The sequence below is a fragment of the Symphalangus syndactylus genome, chromosome 4 (genome assembly GCF_028878055.3).
Source record: "Symphalangus syndactylus isolate Jambi chromosome 4, NHGRI_mSymSyn1-v2.1_pri, whole genome shotgun sequence".
Taxonomy (NCBI): Eukaryota; Metazoa; Chordata; class Mammalia; order Primates; family Hylobatidae; genus Symphalangus; species Symphalangus syndactylus.
This window is the reverse complement of record NC_072426.2, coordinates 79,480,603-79,502,158: the sequence shown is the minus strand read 5'-3', so window position 1 is coordinate 79,502,158 and position 21,556 is coordinate 79,480,603. Positions and strand designations below refer to the sequence as shown.

The following is a 21,556-nucleotide window of genomic DNA, read 5'->3' as shown; positions in this document are numbered from 1 at the left end:
AGGGAAATGATAATGAAAGAAACTAGGGAATCAGTACCCCTAACTCAAAATCTCTCTAAAGCATTTGATATACAACAGGAGAGAGATGAGTGGACTATGAAATTCTTAGACTAAAGGAGCAAATGAGACAATATGCAGGCCTAAATTTGGAAAATCCCCTGGGACAGGGAATGTTAAAGCTCCATTTTGTCACTAAAAGTTGTCCAGATATATATTTTTTAATTTTATTATTATCATACTTTAAGTTTTAGGGTACGTGTGCACAATGTGCAGGTTTGTTACATATGTATACATGTGCCATGTTGGTGTGCTGCACCCATTAACTCGTCATTTAGCATTAGGTATATCTCCTAATGCTATCCCTCCCCCCCTCCCCCCACCCCAAAACAGGCCCCAGAGTGTGATGTTCCCCTTCCTGTATCCATGTGTTCTCATTGTTCAATTCCCACCTATGAGTGAGAACATGCGGTGTTTGGTTTTTTGTCCCTGTGAAAGTTTGCTGAGAATGATGGTTTCCAGTTTCATCCATGTCCCTATGAAGGACATGAACTCATCATGTTTTATGGCTGCATAGTATCCATGGTGTATATGTGCCACATTTTCTTAATCCAGTCTATCGCTGTTGGACATTTGGGTTGGTTCCAAGTCTTTGATATTGTGAATAGTGTCACAATAAACATGTGTGCATGTTTCTTTATAGCAGGATGATTTACAGTCCTTTGGGTAAATACCCAGTAATGGGATGGCTGGGTCAAATGGTATTTCTAGTTCTAGATCCTTGAGGAATTGCCATACTGTCTTCCACAATGGTTGAACTAGTTTACAGTCCCACCAACAGTGTAAAATTGTTCCTATTTCTCCACATCCTCTCCAGCACCTGTTGTTTCCTGACTTTTTAATGATCACCATTCTAACTGGTGTGAGATGGTATCTCACTGTCGTTTTGATTTGCATTTCTCTGATGGCCAGTGATGATGAGCATTTTTTCATGTGTTTTTTGGCTGCATGAATGTCTTCTTTTGAGAAGTATCTGTTCATATCCTTCTCCCACTTTGTGATGGGGTTGTTTGTTTTTTTTCTTGTAAATTTGTTTGAATTCATTGTAGATTCTGGATATTAGCCCTTTGTCAGATGAGTAAGCTGCCAAAATTTTCTCCCATTCTGTAGGTTACCTGTTCACTCTGATGGTAGTTTCTTTTGCTGTGCAGAAGCTCTTTAGTTTAATTAGATCCCATTTGTCAATTTTGGCTTTTGTTGCCATTGCTTTTGGTGTTTTAGACATGAAGTCCTTGCCCATGCCTATGTCCTGAATGGTATTGCCTAGGATTTCTTCTAGGGTTTTTATGCTTTTAAGTCTAACAGGTAAGTGTTTAATCCATCTTGGATTAATTTTTGTATAAGGTGTAAGGAAGGGATCCAGTTTCAGCTTTCTCCATATGGCTAGCCAGTTTTCCCAGCACCATTTATTAGATAGGGAATCCTTATCCCATTGCTTGTTGTGGTCAGGTTTGTCAAAGATCAGATGGTTGTAGGTATGCGGGATTATTTCTGAGGGCTTTGTTCTGTTCCATTGGTCTGTATCTCTGTTTTGGTACCAGTACCATGCTGTTTTGGTTACTGTAGCCTTGTAGTATAGTTTGAAGTCAGGTAGCGTGATGCCTCCAGCTTTGTTCTTTTGGCTTAGGATTGACTTGGCGATGGGGGCTCTTTTTTGGTTCCATATGAACTTTAAAGTAGTTTTTTCCAATTCTGTGATGAAAGTCATTGGTAGCTTGATGGGGATGGCACTGAATCTATCAATTACCTTGGGCAGTATGGCCATTTTCAAGATATTGATTCTTCCTACCCAAGAGCATGGAATGTTCTTCCATTTGTTTGTATCCTCTTTTATTTCATTGAGCAGTGGTTTTTAGTTCTCCTTGAAGAGGTCCTTCATGTCCCTTGTAAGTTGGATTCCTAGGTATTTTATTCTCTTTGAAGCAATTGTGGATGGGAGTTCACTCATGATTTGGCTCTCTGTTTGTGTGTTATTGGTGTATAAGAATGCTTGTGATTTTTGTACATTGATTTTGTATCCTAAGACTTTGCTGAAGTTGCTTATCAGCTTAAGGAGATTTGGGGCTGAGACAATGGGGTTTTCTAGATATACAATCATGTCATCTGCAAACAGGGACAATTTGACTTCCTCTTTTCCTAATTGAATACCCTTTATTTCCTTCTCCTGCCTGATTGCCCTGGCCAGAACTTCCAACACTATGTTGAATAGGAGTGGTGAGAGAGGGCATCCCTGTCTTGTGTCAGTTTTCAAAGGGAATGCTTCCAGTTCTTGCCCATTCAGTATGATATTGGCTGTGGGTTTGTCACAGACAGCTCTTATTATTTTGAGGTACGTCCTATCAATACCTAATTTATTGAGAGTTTTTAGCATGAAGAGTTATTGAATTTTGTCAAAGGCCTTTTCTGCATCTATTAAGATAATCATGTGGTTTTTGTCTTTGGTTCTGTTTATATGCTGGATTACATTTATTGATTTGTGTATGTTGAACCAGCCTTGCATTCCAGGGATGAAGCCCACTTGATCATGGTGTATAAGCTTTTTGATGTGCTGCTGGATTCGGTTTGCCAGTATTTTATTGAGGATTTTTGCATCAATGTTCATCAAGGATATTGGTCTGAAATTCTCCTTTTTGGTTGTGTCTCTGCGAGGCTTTGATGTCAGGATGATGCTGGCCTCATAAAATAAGTTAGGGAGGATTACCTCTTTTTCTATTGATTGGAATAGTTTCGAAGGAATGGTACCAGGTCCTCCTTGTACCTCTGGTAGAATTTGGCTGTGAATCCATCTGGTCCTGGACTTTTTTTGTTTGGTAAGCTATTGATTATTGCCACAATTTCAGAGCCTGTTATTGGTCTATTCAGAGATTCAACTTCTTCCTGGTTTAGTCTTGGGAGGGTGTATGTGTTGAGGAATTTATCCATCTCTTCTAGTTTTCCTAGTTTATTTGCACAGAGGTGTTTGTAGTATTCTCTGATGGTAGTTTTTATTTCTGTGGGATTGGTGGTGATATCCCCTTTATCATTTTTTATTGCGTGTATTTGATTCTTCTCTCTTTTCTTCTTTATTAGTCTTGCTAGCAGTCTATCAATTTTGTTGATCTTTTCAAAAAACCAGCTCCTGGATTCATTAAGTTTTTGAAGGGTGTTTGGTGTCTCTCTTTCCTTCAGTTCTGCTCTGATTTTAGTTATTTCTTGCCTGCTAGCTTTTGCATGTGTTTGCTCTTGCTTTTCTAGTTCTTTTAATTGTGATGTTAGGGTGTCAATTTTGGATCTTTCCTGCTTTCTCTTGTGGGAATTTAGTGCTATAAATTTCCCTCTACACACTGCCTTCAATGTGTCCCAGAGATTCTGGTATATTGTGTCTTTGTTCTCATTGGTTTCAAAGAACATCTTTATTTCTGCCTTCATTTCGTTATGTACCCAGTAGTCATTCAGGAGCAGATTGTTCAGTTTCCATGTAGTTGAGCGGTTTTGAGTGAGTTTCTTAATCCTGAGTTCTAGTTTGATTGCACTGTGGTCTGAGAGACAGTTTGTTATAATTTCTGTTCTTTTACATTTGCTGAGGAGAGCTTTACTTCTAACTATGTGGTCAATTTTGGAACAGGTGTGGTGTGGTGCTGACAAAAATGTATATTCTGTTGATTTGGGGTGGAGAGTTCTGTAGATGTCTATTAGGTCTGCTTGGTGCAGAGCTGAGTTCAATTCCTGGGTATCCTTGTTAACTTTCTGTCTCGTTGATCTGTCTAATGTTGACAGTGGGGTGTTAAAATCTCCCATTATTATTGTGTGGGAGTCTAAGTCTCTTTGTAGGTCACTCAGCACTGGCTTTATGAATCTGGGTGCTCCTGTATTGGGTGCATATATATTTAGGATAGTTAGCTCTTCTTGTTGAATTGATCCCTTTACCATTATGTAATGGCCTTCTTTGTCTCTTTTGATCTTTGTTGGTTTAAAGTCTGTTTTATCAGAGACTAGGATTGCAACCCCTGCCTTTTTTTGTTTTCCATTTGCTTGGTAGGTCTTCCTCCATCCCTTTATTTTGAGCCTATGTGTGTCTCTGCTTGTGAGATGGGTTTCCTGAATATAGAACACGGATGGGTCTTGACTCTTTCTCCAATTTGCCAGTCTGTGCCTTTTAATTGGAGCATTTATCCCAGTTACATTTAAAGTTAATATTGTTATGTGTGAATTTGATCCTGTCATTATGATATTAGTTGGTTATTTTGATCGTTAGTTGATGCAGTTTCTTCCTAGCCTTGACGGTCTTTACATTTTGGCATGTTTTTGCAGTGGCTGGTACCGGTTGTTCCTTTCCATGTTTAGTGCTTCCTTCAGGAGCTCTTTTAGGGCAGGCCTAGTGGTGACAAAATCTCTCAGCATTTGCTTGTCTGCAAAGCATTTTATTTCTCCTTCACTTATGAAGCTGGATATGAAATTCTGGGTTGAAAATTCTTTTCTTTAAGAATGTTGAATAGTAGCCCCCACTCTTTTCTGGCTTGTAGAGTTTCTGCTGAGAGATCCGCTGTTAGTCTGATGGGCTTCCCTTTGTGGGTAACCCAACCTTTCTCTCTGGCCGCCCTTAACATTTTTTCCTTCATTTCAACTTTGGTGAATCTGACAATTATGTGTCTTGGAGTTGCTCTTCTCGAGGAGTATCTTTGTGGTGTTCTCTGTATTTTCTGAATCTGAATGTTGGCCTGCCTTGCTAGATTGTGGTAGTTCTCCTGGAAAATATCCTGCAGAGTGTTTTCCAACTTGGTTCCATTCTCCCTGTCACTTTCAGGTACAGCAATCAACGTAGATTTGGTTTTTTCACATAGTCCCATATTTCTTGAAGGCTTTGTTCATTTCTTTTTATTCTTTTTTCTCTAAACTTCCCTTCTCACTTCATTTCATTCATTTTGTCTTCCATCACAGATACCCTTTCTTCCAGTTGATCTCATCAGCTTCTGAGGCTTCTGCGTTCTTCACGTAGTTCTCGAGCCTTGGCTTTCAGCTCCATCAGCTCCTTTAAGGACTTCTCTGCATTGGTTATTCTAGTTATCCATTCATCTAATTTTTTTTTCAAAGTTTTTAACTTCTTTGCCATTGGTTTGAATTTCCTCCTGTAGCTCAGCGTAGTTTGATCGTCGGAGGCTTTCTACTCTCAGCTCGTCAAAGTCATTCTCCATCCGGCTTTGTTCCATTGCTGGTGAGGAGCTGCATTCCTTTGGAGGAGGAGAGGTGCTCTGCTTTTTAGAGTTTCCAGTTTTTCTGCTCTGTTTTTTCCCCATCTTTGTGGTTTTATCTACTTTTGGTCTTTGATGATGGTGATGTACAGATGGGTTTTTGGTGTGGATGTCCTTTCTGTTTGTTAGTTTTCCTTCTACCAGACAGGACCCTCAGCTGCAGGTCTGTTGGAGTTTGCTAGAGGTCCACTCCAGACCCTGTTTGCCTGGGTATCAGCAGTGGTGGCTGTAGAACAGCAGATATTGCTTACCCACAAAGGCTGCTGCCTGATCGTTTCTTTGTAAGTTTTGTCTCAGAGGAGTACCCGGCCATGTGAGGTGTCAGTCTGCCCCTACTGGGGGGTGCCTCCCAGTTAGGCTGCTCGGGGTCAGGTACCCACTTGAGAAGGCATTCTGCCCATTCTCAGATCTCCCTCTGCATGCTGGGAGGACCACTACTCTCTTCAAAGCTGTCAGACAGGGACATTTCAATCTGCAGAGGTTACTGCTGTCTTTTTGTTTGTCTGTGCCCGGCCCCCAGAGGTTGAGACTACAGAGGCAGGCAGGACTCCTTGAGCTGTGGTGGGCTCCACCCAGTTTGAGCTTCTTGGCTGCTTTGTTTACCTAATCAAGCCTGGACAATGGCAGGCACCCCTCCCCCAGCCTAGCTGCCGCCTTGCAGTTTGATCTCAGACTGCTGTGCTAGCAATTAGTGAGACTCTGTGGGCGTAGGACCCTCTGAGCCAGGTGCGGAATATAATCTCCTGGTGTGCCGTTTTTTAAGCCTGTTGGAAAAGTGCAGTATTAGGGTGAGAGTGACCCGATTTTCCAGGTGCCGTCTGTCGCCCCTTATTTTGACTAGGAAAGGGAACTCCCTGACCCCTTGCACTTCTCGAGTGAGGCAACGCCTTGCCCTTCTTCAGCTCGTGCATGGTGTGCTGCACCCACTGTCCTGCACCCACTGTCTGGCACTCCCTAGTGAGATGAACTGGGTACCTCAGATGGAAATGCAGAAATCATCTGTATTCTGCGTCGCTCACACTGGGAGCTGTAGACCTGAGCTGTTCCTCTTCAGCCATCTTGGCTCCACCCTTTTTTGAATGCTTGTGAATTCCTTCAGAGTCTCAAGGCCTGATCCGTTCCCAGGTCTTCAGTTTTCTCAAGTTCTTTGAAGATTTAGGTTGACTGAACCTTCTTCAAGCCCCACATCTGGACGCCAAAAATGTTGTAGAAAAAATCTGGGTTCTTGTCGTACAACCAGCAAAAGTTAGGCACACAGACACTTTGATGAGTGAGGGGGAATGGAATTTATTGGGTGAAATTGAAAAAAATAATAAAGGGAAACAACCCACAGAAAAGTGACAGAGTCCTGCTAGCAGGTTTCCTGCCTCACAGATTGGATCCCAGGTTACCACACAGGAACTGGAGAGGCCAGGCTCCTCCCCCCTGTAAAGGGCACTAATGTCCAGATATTTCTTTTTATTTTTTTGAGATGGAGTCTCCCTCAGTCACCCAGGCTGGAGTGCAATGGTGCGATCTTGATTCACTGCAAGCTGTGCCTCCTGGGTTCGCTCCATTCTCCTGCCTTAGCCTCCTGTGTAGCTGGGACTACAGGTGCCCACCACCACGCCCAGCAAATTTTTTGTATTTTTAGTAGAGACAGGGTTTCTCCATGTTAACCAGGATGGTCTCAATCTCCTGACCTTGTGATCCACCCACCTCAGCCTCCCAAAGTGCTGGGATTACAGGCATGAGCCACTGAGCCTGGCCAACATTGTCCAGATATTTCAAAAAAGTTACAAAAATTAGAAGATTGGGAAAACTGACCTCAAGTGAACTTCTCAGAGATACTCAAAAAGTATCTGTGAAGAGAGATGAAGAAAAGCAAAAACAAAAGACAAAACTTATGTTATTCACCTTCCAACAGATGGCTCCAAACCCATGTACCCCTAAACAGAGCTTCCAGTAGGCCAGAAACTATAAAGGTCCCAAACCCTCCTTTAAAGGACCCAAGCCTCCATTGGGAGGATCAAGGCTCTCATCTACCAGGCCCTCTAAATAGCATGGGGGAGTAAAATCAAAGAATCCCAGAACTGAGAGTGGGGAATTTTAGTCAATTCAGGAGTGACTCGATCCTCTGTTTGTTTTCCCCCCATGTAATATTGCCTGCTCTTCAGAGGAACTTTTGGTTTCTGGGGTAAAGGGAGAAGGATTTAAAGCAAAAATTTTAGAAAACACAGAAGTCATATACCAGGCTCAATCAGCTCATATTCAGTTTTTATTAATCCCTAAAGCAAGGACTAATTTACTAGGGAGGGATTTAATGTTGAAGTTAGGCTTAGGCCTGTAACTCAGCCCAAGAGGATTCCTCACCTCATTAAAGCTACTCACCTCTGCAGATGAAAAATATATTAATCCTAATGTCTGATCCAAAGAAGGAAACTGAGGGAAACTCTGAGTCCCTCCAATCACATCAAGCTAAAAATCCCCAGGGAAGTAGTAAGGAGGAAACAATACCCCATTCCCCTAGAGGGCAGGATAGGGTTGAAACCTACAATTGAAGGTCTTATTAAAGATGGGCTTCTTGAGCCCTGTATGTCCCCTTATAACACCCCAATATTCCCAGTCAAGAAATCAGATGGGTCATACCGGCTGGTACAGGACCTTAGGGCTATTAACCAAATAGTACAAACTACTCACCCCATTGTCCTCGATCCTTACACCATTCTCAGCAAGATTCCATAAAATAATCAATGGTTTACTGTAATAGATTTGAAGGATGCTTTTTGGGCATGTCTCCTGGCTGACGATAGGCAAGATATATTTGCTTTTGAGTGGGAGGATCCCCATTCAGGGTGGAAACAACAATATCAATGAATCCCAAGGGTTCACAGACTCCCCTAACCTTTTCAGTCAAATTTTAGAACAAGTATTAGAAAAAGTTGTCACCCCAAACAAATATGCCTGCTCCAATATGTTGATGATATTCTTATATCTGGTGAAGATACAGAGAAGGTAGCTGGCTTCTCTACACATGTTCTCAACCATCTGCTGTTCGAGGGGTTATGAGTCTCAAAGGGAAAGCTTCAGTATGTAGAACCTGAAATTAAATATTTAGACCACTTGATAAGTGCAGAGAAGTGAAGAACAGGGCCTGAACGAGTTGAGGGAATCATGTCCCTACCCTTGTCTCAAACTTAAACAGGAACTCAGGAAGTTTTTAGGGTTAGTTGGATACTGCTGCTTATGGATTAACTCACATGCACTAAACAGTAAACTTCTATATCCAAAACTTGCCCAGGGGAAGAATGACCATCTCCTGTGGACTTCTGAGGAAGTTGATCAGGTTGAAGAGCTGAAAAAAGACTTATAACTGCCGCTGTCTTAGCCTTACCTTCCCTAGAAAAGCCATTCCACCTTTTTGTCAACATGGATAATGGGGTAGCTTTAGAAGTGCTCACTTAAGAACACGGAGGCCATCGGCAGCCCATGGTGGCCTTCCTGTCAAAAGTCTTAGATCCAGTTACTTGTGGGTGGCCTCAATGCATCCAATCCATTGTGGTTGCAGCACTAATGGTCAAAGAAAGCAGGAAGTTAACCTTTGGAGGAAAATTGACAATAAGAACGCCCCACCAAGTTAGAACTATCTTAAACCAGAAAGCAGGGAGGTGGCTTACTGACTCAAGAATCTTAAAGTATGAGACTATTCTGTTAGAAAAAGGTGATTTAACATTAACCACTGATAATTCCCTGAACTCAGCAGGTTTCCTAATAGGGGATCCAAATCTAAAGAGATAGCACACATGTTTACATTTAACTGATTACCATACAAAGGTCTGACCAGACCTAGGAGAAACTCCCTTCAGGATGGGATGACACTTATTTATAGGTGGTTCCTCCCAGGTGATTGAGGCAAAAAGATGCAATGGGTATTCAGTAATTGATGGAGAAACTCTTGAAGAAATAGAGGCAGGAAAATTGCCTAAGAATTGGTCTGCCCAAACTTGTGAGCTGTTTGCATTCAGCCGAGCCTTAAAGTACTTGCAGAACCAGGAAGGAGCCATCTATACCAATTCTAAGAACGCCTTTGGAGTGGCTCATACATTTGGAAAAATTTGGACTGAACAAGGTCTCATTAATAGTAAACATCAAGATCTTGTTCATAAGGAGCTAATCACCCAAGTATTGAATAACCTTCAGTTGCCAGAAGAAATAGTGATTGTCCATGTCCCCAGACACCAGAAAAGTCTTTCTTTTGACAGTATAGGAAATAACCTAGCAGATTACACAGGCAAACAAGCTGCCATTTCTTTTAAAACATCTATTTTTCACTGAACTCTTTACCTTCCTCCTCCTACCATAATCTCCATTTTCTCTTCCACTGAAAAGAGAAACTAATAAAAATAGGTGCTAAAGAGAATTCAGAAGAAAAATGGATATTGCCAGACCAGAGGGAAATGTTGTTCAAACCCCTTATGAGGGAAAACTTGTCCCAACTGCATCAAGGGACCCACTGGGGGTCCTAAGCCACGTGTGACACAGTTCTGGAAGTTTTTGGGTGTATAGGAATTTATACTCTGGCCAAACAGGTTACAGACAGTTGCTTAGTATGTAAGAAAACTAATAAACAAACTATAAAAAGATTACCCCTTGGGAGAAGGAGTCCAGACTTAAGGCCATTTCAAAGTATCCAGATTGATTACACAGAGATGCCTCCAATAGGTCATCTAAAATATTTACTAGTGATAGTAGATCACCTTACTCACTGGGTCAAAGCTATTCCCTTTTCAAATGTGATGGCCAGTAATGTAGTTAAGGCCTTAATTGAAAGTATAGTGCCCAGGTTTAGTCTAATAGAAAATATTGACTCAGGCAATGGAACCCATTTTGCCTCAAACTATTACATTTGATGCTTGCCTTGTTATACCTTGTGGAGACTTGTCAAGTCAAAGACAGCTCTCCACTTCAGAAAAGTACCTCTGTACTTCCTGGCTCTCCTCAGACTGGACATTAGTGAATTTGGATCATTTAGTCTAGGAAAGTTTCAGTGAAGACCTCAGTGTCAACTGGGAGTCTTGCCCCCTTGACACAGAGCTTTTATGACGTAGTTGGTCCAGCTACGTGCAAGTGAGAGCAAGGATGGACTGCCCCAACCAGTAGTTGTAATTCCTAAAACCATACATTCATTTTACTAAAGATATAGCTCCCCCTAATTTTCAGGTAAATGAGTGCAACCCAATACAGGTTATTATTTCAAACCCTCAAAGTTCTTCCCCTTCCCTAAGCCAATTCCCTCCTTTAAGCTGGTTTTATGATATGGGGGCTGAGTTTTCAGAAACAGACCCTATTGGATCTTTTGAAATATGCTTCATTGCTCCCCTACTGCCTACAGCTTCCCCTAAGCCTTCTTCCAAAAACTCTTGCAATGAAACTGTTGTTCCTCCTCCATCTAATGACAAGACCAAGGTAGCTATTGTAGAAGTTAAAGACCTAAAACAAACTTTGGCTACTGAGACAGGATATCAAGATGCGAATGCCTGGTTGGAATAGATCAAATACTCCATTCGCACTTTAAACAAAAGCAATTGTTATGCTTGTGCACATGGCAGACCAGAGGCCCAGATTGTCCCCTTTCCACTAGGATGGTCCTTCAGTCGACCAGGAATGGGCTGTATGGTAGCTATTTTGCAGGGTACCACAGCCTGGGGTAACAAGTCTTGTCAATCTCTCTCTCTGCTATATCCCAAAGTTCAACACCCTGCATGTCAGCCCCCAAGGGCCATCCAGCTTCCATTTCCCTAAACTAAGTTCAGTTCATGTCTCTCACAACAAGGAGGAAACTTAGTATTGCTTGGAGACCTAAAAGGATGCAGTAAACTTAAGACTTTCCAAGAGCTTACCAATCAGTCAGCCCTTATACACCACTGAGCAGATGTGTGGTGGTATTGTGGTGGACCTTTACTGGACACTTTGCCAAGTAACTGGAGCAGCCCTCATGCTCTAGTCTATTTGGCTATACTTTTCACTCTGCCATTTCGTCAACCAGAAAAAGGGAAAACACAACATTGTAAAGCAAGGGAAGTCCATTATGGGTCTTTTGACTCCCACATTTATTTAGATGCTATTGGAATCCCACAACGAGTACCAGATACATTTAAGCCCAAGATCAAATAGCTACAGGATTTAAATCGATATTTTGGTGGGTTACAATAAAAATGTAGATTGGATAAATTACATCTATAATAATCAACAGTGGTTTATTAATTACACCAGGGATGTTGTCAAAGGAATAGCAGAACAATTGAGGCCCACTAGCCGGATGGCCTGGGAAAACAGAATGGCCCTAGATATGATATTAGCTGAAAAAGGTGGTGTTTGTGTTATGATTAAAACTCAGTGTTGTACCTTTATCCATTGGGGGCAAACAACAGTGCCCCCAGTGGGAGCATAACAAGGGCCCTACAAGGATTTACCACTTTATCCAATGAACTAGTTAAAAATTCTGGAGTCAATAACCCTTTCTCAAGATGGCTAGAAAGGTGGTTCAGTAAATGGAAAGAAATCATAGCCTCAATTCTTACTTCTCTTACAGCAGTAACAGGTGTACTCATTCTTGTTGGGTGTTGTGTCATAGCATGCATCCATGGGCTGGTGCAAAGGCTTAGAGAAACAACACTTTCTAAAACCTCCCTTAGCTGTCCTCCATCTTATTCAGATAGGCTTTTCCTTTTAGAGGATCAAGTTGAAAAAAAAAGCCAAGACTTGTTAAAAAGGTTTGAAGAGGAAGGGCTATAAAAATTGAAAAAGGGAATTGTAGAATACAGTGAATTCCTCTTCAAAGGTTTTAGCCTGTTAACGTCCTTTAAAATTCAAGAGAGGGAACATTGTTAAGTACAGTGAGTTCTGAGTTCCTCTTCAAAGAACCAATATGTCAGTATGTTCAGCTTCTCTGTTCTTTGTTCTCCATTTTAAAGTTTAACTTCCTCATTCTTTATGCCTCCTTGCCGCTAGTTTCAGTAAACGACCCCCTCCTAGTCCCTATCACCTACTCTGTCCTTAGTCATTCTTAGTCACCTGCTCTGTCCTTAGTCATCCTTAGTCACCTGCTCTATAACCGTCCTTCCTGTGGAAACTACCCACCCAGCTGCTCTGGCTTGCACCCCTGTCCTCTTTGAAGTAGCCAGTCAAAATTAGCTTAGAGTGTGCCGTTCAACCCTAGCCAATAGGGGAAAGACACAGCAGTAGGGACTAGCTGCGTTAGGAATAAGAACCCTTTCCCCTCCCTTATCCAGTGTGCTCTTGCCATTGCTCCATCCGCAAGACTCACACTTCTATAGAAGTAAATTTGCCTTGCTGGAGTGTTAACTTGTTACTGGAGTGCTAACTCTTCTTTGTGGCACCAGAAAGTTGTTTCCAACACAAAGCTGCACCCTTGGTGGAGGGAACATCTGACGAAGTTCAATGTTTGGGGAAAGCAATATCTGGAAAGATTGAACAGTCAGCAGGAGGAATACCTAGGAAAATTACAAGGCCTGTGAAAAAAACATCTGAGAAATTTGCATGGCCACAAGAAAGACCTACGAAGACCACATGGGAGGAAAAAGAAACATCTATAAAGACTGAATGCGTGGCAGGAGTAACATCTAATAAAATTGAAGTTTAGGAAGAAGGAACATCTAAGATGATTACATGTCCTACAAAAAAACAGCTACAAAAGCAAGTACAAATGGTAAGATGCTTGAGTGAACTTTGTAGAGTTTATTGGCACTTTGGGTTCCCTAGGGGAAATAGTGTGGTATGGGAGTAGTTGGGAATGACTTGAATGTCTAGATAAGGCAAGCTTAGGCAACACATTTTAATAGTGTAGAAATGAGTAGATTTTATTCTGTAGGCCCTGGAAAAATTCTCAGAATACGTCTAGCTGTAAATATTAGATGAACTAACTAACAATTGCTAAAACCATAGAAACCAAAGTTGTTTTGGTGGTAAAGGGATATAGGATCTCACTGCCCCCCCCATTATTAGTTGTACTATCAGCAGTGTTTTGTTCATATCTCCTTTCTTGGTTGGCTAATTAGCAACAGCTCCAATCATCATGTTATCTCAAGACAATATCTGAAGGCTAGGAGGGCTGCTTTTGTTCACGTTTTTTTTAAATAGGAAGAAAACTTGGAAGCTTGCAGTAATCTTCCTGTAACATTTTATTGGCTGGATTATACCACATGCTTATTTTTATACCAATCACTAGGAAAACAAATGTAATTACTGTGATTAGCTTAGAATAATGATTTTTCTTTTAAGATTGGATGGGGGTAATGGAATAATAAATATCTAAATGAACTTGTGTTTCTGCAGCAATAAAGAATAAATAATGACTATGCATAGGAAGCCAGCAATGTTTTCTGCAGGAATTCAGTGGAAAAGTTTGAGCAGGTGAGTCACAAGATTAGATTTGAGTATCAGGGCATTCTGGTCATGGTATAAAGCAGAGATTGGCAAACTTTTCCTGTAAAGTGCCAGATAGCGAATATGTTGGTCCATGTGGTCTCTATTACAGCTATTCAACTCTGCCATTGTAGGGTGAAAGGAGTCATAGATAATGTATGGGCAAAGAGGCATGATTGTACTCCAATAAAAGTTTGTATAAAAAACCATTTAGTAAGCTGAATTTGGCCTGTGGCCTATAGTTTCTGACCCTTCATATAGAAGATAGATGGAGGATAATCACATAAAAAGATTTAAAGATGAAGCTTTTGTAGTAGTTCATGCGATAGTCTTTTTTTTTTTTTTTTGTAACCAATCTGTGGCCTCGTATCAATCTATTATGAAAGTTTGACCCATCAAGGGTAAAATGAATCAAGTTCAGAAGCTACAATTAAACATGTAGGTCCTTCTTTGGCATTATTTTATTTTGATTAATTTTTTTAACTTAAAAAATAAGAACAGTAATTTGTAGGGTTTCTTTTTCCCTGTGAAAGCCATCAGTTAAGGGGCCACGTTTAACCAGGAAATATAAATATAAAATAAATAAGTTTGTATTTCCAGTGGCACTGGAAAGATAAAGCAAAGGCAGAGAAGAGGTGCAGTTAATATGTCTTGGTGATAATTGAGTTTAAAAAGCTAGGGGACAGATACAGTCTCAGGTCATTCATAAGTTTTCAGATTGTGCACAAACATTTACAATGCTCATGAGGAAGGAGTAGGAATTTGTCAGGTTAACAGAGAAGTGCAAACAGTCATGGGACAGACCAACAGTTTTCTTTACATATTGAGTTCAATGAAACATTCATGTGGGATACTTTCAGTAGGTAATTGGATTATATGCATTTCTAGCTGGAGACAGAACTCTGGTTGAAGATGCAGGCTTAGAATAATTTTATTATAATTATTAGGCAAAGCCATAGATCTCAATGAGCTTATCCATGATGCAGAAGATGTAGAATAAAGCCATTGACAAAACCCTGGGAATATCAACATTTCACAAGAGTCAAAGGACTTGGTAAAGGAGACTGAGCAGTGGTTAAAGAAACGTAGGAGAGGAGTCTGAGAAAGTGATGTTGCAAATTTCTTTTAAATGTGAGAATTTCAAGCAGTAAAATTACTGAAAAGTCTACTGGATTTAACTTACAAGTTCTTCAGTGGTAATCTGTTCAAAAGAATTATTTTAGAGTTGTTAGGTATACTGTTGATGTGTTTGATATTTCTGGTATCCAAGAAGAAATCTCTCAAGATCTTACCTAACTTTTTGTAACTAAAGCAGCATACATACACAGGGAGTGGGAAAATGTCTAGACTGGTGAGTACACATGCCAACATTTTTCCAGAATTTTCTGCCTCCTTATTATACCACTTGAGTAGGAGTTTAGAAATTTTAGACTGTACTTGGGAATTTGTCTATTTCTTTTGCAGTTCTATCAATTTTTGTATCATGTATTTTGAAGCATTTATGTTATTATGTACATAAATATTTAGGACTGTTATGTTTTCTTGATTAATTGAACCACTTGTCACTATAAAATGACCTTGTTTATTGCTGGTAATATTTTTGCTATGAAATGTACTTTGGTATTAATACAACCACTCTTCCTCAGCCTTCTTTTGTCAAGTGTTAGTGTGTTATATCTTGTTTCATCTTTTAACCAATTTTTGTCTTTATATTTAAAGTTTATTTCTTATATGCATTATACAAGTAAGACTTGCTTTTTTATCCATTCTGACAATCTGCCTTTGAGCAGAGGTTTTTAGACCAGTTTAATTTATAATGTAATTATTGATACGATTAGAGTTGTCTGTCATCACACTGGTTGATTTCTATTAGTCCCAGATCTTCTTTGCTTTGCTTTTTTCCTTTTTCTGCTTCCTTCAGACTAGTTTAGTAATTTTTGTAATTTAGTTATATATCTGTATATGCATAACATTTTAGTTGTTAATCTACTTTTACATTTATTTATGATTTACTCATATCTTTTTTGGTATAAATTTATTTGGTATTAGGTATAACTCTTTGCTGTCTTAGTAGTTGCTTTGGGATTTATAGTGTATGAATTTACCTCATCACAACCCACCTTCAAGTAATATTATATCATATCATAGATGGTGTAAGAAATTACAATCATATTTTCATTTCTTTTCTATCAGCCAGATCCCAGCCTAGATCTGTGGGATTATGGCTTTCGTTAAGTTTAGAACATATTTAGCCAATTTTTCCTCAAATTTTTTATTCTGCCTCTCCTCGTACCTCTTTGGGGACTTATATATTACCTGCTGGGAGTTTGCTCATAGTTCACTAGTGTCTCAAATTTGTGAATCTTTTCTTTCATGATGGCTAATTAATCTATGCTCATATCTACTCAGTGCAGCTTTCATCTCCAGCATTGTAACTTGTATCTCTACAAGTGCAATTTGGTTTTTAAAAGTATCTTCTATTGCTTTACTTATCTTCTTGATTTTTATAGTAGAATAGAGTTGAGTTACTTATAAACAGCTTGATCCTTTTCATTTTTGCTTTTTGTGGTATGAGCTAACTCCCCATACCTGAGGCAAGGCCTGCTGAGTATTCATTTTCCTGTGAAGTCTGAGTTTTCCCAGGAAAATCTATAAAAATAGATACTCTTCTCGGCACTGTGTGAGCACCAGGTGTGATTTCCTCTAATTTTATAAGCCTCCCCTCACCCCCACCCGGTTTGTTCTTAGGTAGTTTTGTAGCTCACATGCAATTTTCAAAATTTTGCTAAATACTGACAGGGGGTTTCTTGCTGTTGCTTCTGTATCTCTCTCTTCTCCTCAGTGTTTGTTCTGTAATATCTGTCTGCTTTGGTTTTACCAGACTCTAAGCTTCATCAATGTAACCAAGAGAGTCTGGTAGATCCCACCTCAGTTTTTTCTTCCTATGTCATATCTCAGAATCTCTGTCAAGGCAGGAAGCTGAAACATTCATAAGGTTTGCTTTCTTTTGTTTTTTTATTTTTTCTGTTTTTCAGGGATTATTATCTTCTTTGCCTGATGTCCAGTGTCTGAAAAATTGTTTAATGTATTTTGTGTGTTTTGATTTTAGTTATTTTACCTAAGAAGAAAAATCATACCTGTTGCTGTCTCTTGGCTAGAGGCAGACTACACTAGAGTTTCAGCACGTGCCACAGACTGGCTAAAATGCTTTCCTTCCCTGTTTGCTCAACTGCTTCCTTTTCATTCTTCATTCCTCAGTGTAGCTATACATTCCTGGGGGGAGTTTTCCATGAGCCTAGTATAGATCTAATTCTTAGCAATCTGTTTTCTTACAGAATCTATCTGAATTTATAACTGTCACTTTTCTGGGGCTTTGTCTTTTAGCACATTTTAAGTTAAACAAGGGCAGAAGTTTTTGTTTTTTCTGTTTAATTTGTAGAGCTTAGTATAATGCCTTCCACGTGGTAGGCAATCAATATGTATTTGTTCAGTGTATGAATTAGTGATTGTTAAAATATGCAGTTCTTTATATCCCAAAAGTACTAATATATTTTACTTCTATCTCCTCCTTGAGACAGATTCAACTAGCCTATCAAAAATCTTGGATGCAGTTCTTTCTTGTGAAAGAGCAAGGGAACTTAAAAATATCCCTGTGGGCCAGGCCCCGTGGCTCATGCCTGTGATCCCATCACTTTGGGAGGTCAAGGCAGGCAGATCATGAGGTCAGGAGATCAAGACCATCCTGGCTAACACAGTGAAACCCCGTCTCTACCAAAAATACAAAAAAAATTAGCCGGGCGTGGTGGCGGGTTCCTGTAGTCCCAGCTACTCGGGAGGCTGAGGCAGGAGAATGGCATGAACCCGGGAGGTGGAGCTTGCAGTGAGTGGAGATTGCACCACTGCACTCCAGCCTAGGCAACAGAGTGAGACTAAAAAAAAAAAAAAAAAAAGAAAAGAAAAAAAAATCCCTGTGAACAATACAGCAAAAATGAAACAAATGAAAAATAAGCTTCGTGTACTACAAAAGGAACTATCAGAAGCAAAAGAAATAAAATCATAGAGAATCAAAAAGTTAAAAAAGAACAAGAGCTCTGAAGTGTGAGGTATGACATACTAGTATATAGGATACTTTTTGTACTGGCTGACTTACCTTCTGAAGTTTAACTGGAGAAAGAAATCTCTGTCTTGTAGAGTGTCAAATTCATTTAAATAATACAAGTTCTTAACTGTGAATACATCTCCTGATAATTAAATGCATATTTATTTAAATCACAATTTTAATGGCTATATAGAAGGCCATTATTTGGAAACCCCATTGTTTACTTAACAAATTAATTTTTTTATCTTTTTTGTATTATAATAAGTGCTGCAAGGCATAACTGCAAGTAAATCTTTTTCTACCATTCTAATTATTGACTTGGAATAAATTATTCAATATAAAAATATTTGGTTAAATTATAGGAAGTTTTTAAGAAGTTCTTTGTTCATTACTTCTAAATTGTTCTCAAGAAAATTTATATTCATTTATAGTTCAACAAGGAGAGTGTGAAACGGCCATTCCTCTACCCCCAATAATCATTTTCCTTTAATTATACACTTGTAATCTTAATATGCATGGAGTATAAAGAAAAATATAGAGTCATTTATGACTAGTATATTCAATATCTCTCTCTCCTACATAAATAAAATTAATTCAGAGTTCTATGTTAAAAATACTTATTTTTATTTTTTAATTAAATATTATATTCTGTCATTCTAAAAGAGATTTAAAATTTGTTGATAAAATATATAATAATCAACAAGATACATTTAAAGTATTACTAAAAAAAGAAACAAAAGATATATGGGATAATAGTTTTAGATTTCTTCAGCCTAGTCTCAGATTTTAATATTATAATTATTTTTAGGGATACTTGCCTTATTTTATAAAGATGAATATTTATGTCTAATGGATATGTAAGCTTGTTTATAAAAAGTAATGTCATTTTAATTAGTTAACTGTAAATGATCTGTCCTCATTGAGGAGTAATTTTGACTGTTACATTTTTAAAATGATAATTTTCAACTTATAACTTTACTTGATAGCTTCCAGTATTCTTTTCCATAACAGTTGTTGAAGTTACTAGTAACAGAAACTTTCTAACTAGGAGATGTTCTTTTCTCACTATTTTTCAAGTATGTGTGTCATTTGGGAGAGAGTTCTGTAATAAATTAAATACCTCAGAACTAGAAAGGAAAAACATATTCAAAAATATAAGAATTTTATTGGAATAATAAACCAATATAGGAAGAAGTAGATCTCAAAGTGAATTCTATTTTCTAACAAAATGAATTTTAAGATAAGTATATTTAATTGCAGATTGACTTTAAACCAAGAAGAAGAGAAGAGAAGAAATGCCAATCTATTAAATGAAAAAATTAGGGAAGAATTAGGAAAAATCGAAGAGCAACAAAAGAAAAAGTTAGAAGTGAAGCAACTTGAACTGGCTCTCCGAATATACAAAATATGGAATTGAAGACTAAGAAGTAGTCTTACTGAATCAGGTCAATCGCTGGTAAAAATTTTATATTTCTAACTTTATTTCATCAATATTACTTTTAATATCCCTTCGATTTAGTATGTATTATTCAGAATTATGATAATGCTGCTATAATATTTAGGTACGAACTTTTGTATATTTCATTCATAAGTTTTCATTTCTATTGGGTATGTACCTAGGAATGGAATTGCTGGGTCATAAGGTACCTATGCATAACCTTTTCAGTAATCACCTCACAGTTTTCCAAAGTGTGTACTATTTTACTTTCCCACCGGCAATGTATGAAAGACCTAATTTCTCTACAGCCTCACCAGGCTGGAGTGCAGTGGCACACTCTCAGCTCACTGCAAGCCCCGCCACCTGGGTTCACACTATCTTCCTGCCTCAGCCTCCCGAGTAGCTGGGACTACAGGCGCCTGCCACCACGCCCGGCTAATTTTTTGTATTTTTTAGTAGATACGGGGTTTCACCATGTTAGCCAGGATGGTCTGGATCTCCTGACCTCGTGATCTGCCCTCCTCGGCCTGCCAAAGTGCTGGGATTACAGGCGTGAGCCACCGCGCCCAACCATTTGTCATTTTTTATTGTAGGTACACTAGTGGGTGTTACGTGGTATCTCTTTGTGGTTTTGATTTTGCATTTTCTTGATGGCTTGTGATGTTAGGCTTTTCTTCATGCACTTATTGGACACTCTTATATCTTCTTCACAAAAATGTCTAAATATTTTGCCTATTTTTATGTATTTTTTCTTTTTACTGTTGAGTTGTAAAAGTTATTTGTGCATTTTGGATATAGATTTCTAATCAAATATATAAGTTGCAAACATTTTCTCCACTTTTCTGGTTGTCGTTTTATTTTCTTTGTTACATCCTTTGAAACACAATGTTTCTAATTTTGATGAAGACCAGTACATTTTCTTTTATCACTGAGCTTTCGATGCCATATCTAAGAAACTATTGCCAAATCCAAGGCCATAAAGATTTGTTATTTTTTATTCTAAGAGTTTTATAGTTTTGCAATTCAGAAACATAAAATCAAATACTGCATGTTCTTACTTAAAAATGGGAAATAAATAATGTGTACACATGAACAAAGAGTGTAAAATGATAAGACTGTAGACTCAGAAGGGTGAGAGGGTGGGAGGGGGAAAGGTGATGAGAAATTACTTAGTGGATACAGTGTACATTGTTCCAGTGATAAAGCTCAGACTTCACTCCTAACAAAATTGCACTTGGACTCCTTAAATTTATACAATTTTAAAAAATGGTTTTAGAGTTTTGGTTCTGTGATTAACTTTATAATGTTTTATTGTGGTAAAGCATATGTAATAAGCTTTGCCATTTTAAACATAGAATTCAGAGGCATTAATTACATTCAGAATGTTGTGCAATCATCAAAACTATGTATTTCCAAAAATTTTTTTCACCCCAAACTGAAACTCTGTACTCATTAAGCAATAACTCCTCATTCTCCCTTTTCTCCCAAGTCCCTGGTAGGAATAAATTTTATGGTATTTCAATTAATTTAAATGTAAAAAACTAAATGCAGCTGGTGGCTATCATACCGGACCTCACAGTTCTAACACCACCAGTATCAACCCCCGGACAGATATAATCATTTCTAAGCTGCCTTTGCATTTATTATTATTCTATTATGGTAATCTGTAATCTATTCTCCCACAAAGCTGGACTATTCCTGTAAGAACATATCTTATACCATTTCATTCCCAGCTCTGAATCCTCCAGTGGTTACCTATCACAATTAACAAAGAAATCCAAGCTCTTTACTATGGTCTGTGTTTATCTGCTCCTCAGACTGTGCATTCTCCTTTCCTGCTCCCAGTGCCTGCAGCCTGACTGGTCTTTGTAGTGATCTTTGAGCTCATCAAGTGCTGTCTGTATTCAGACTCTGCACAGTGTCTCTTCTCTCTGCCCTCTAGACATTCGCTTAACTCACTCCATCATACCATTCTGACCTGCTCAAGTGTCACCTCCTCAAAAAGATTGTTCCAGAGCTCCCTATCTAAAGTAGCAGTCCCTGACAGCCTGAATGTGATTACTGTACCTTATTTTCTTTGTATTATTATACTTTTTATTTGGACAGATTTTTATCTGTCACCAAGGCTGGGGTGCAGTGGCACAATCATGGATCACTGCAGCCTCAAACTCTGGGGCTCAAGCAGACCTCCTGTTTCAGCCTCCCAAGTAGCTGGGACCACAGGTGAGCACCACCACACTTGGCTAATATATTTCTTCATAGCACTTAGTACATCCATCACTTTAGTGTGCAACTGTTTATGCATTTATA

At 38.9% G+C, this 21,556-nt stretch overlaps 1 protein-coding gene across 1 annotated transcript in view; it reads left to right on the top strand.

Moving 5' to 3' along the window:
• Nucleotides 1-20,083, top strand: part of ANKRD30BL (ankyrin repeat domain 30B like) — a 42,648-nt gene extending 22,565 nt beyond the window's left edge. The window contains exons 8-10 of the mRNA XM_055275197.2: nucleotides 12,668-12,993; nucleotides 13,620-13,697; nucleotides 19,069-20,083. The gene's annotated coding sequence lies outside the window, so the exon portion shown is untranslated. The remainder of the gene's footprint in view (nucleotides 1-12,667; nucleotides 12,994-13,619; nucleotides 13,698-19,068) is intronic.
• Nucleotides 20,084-21,556: the final 1,473 nt, after the last annotated feature.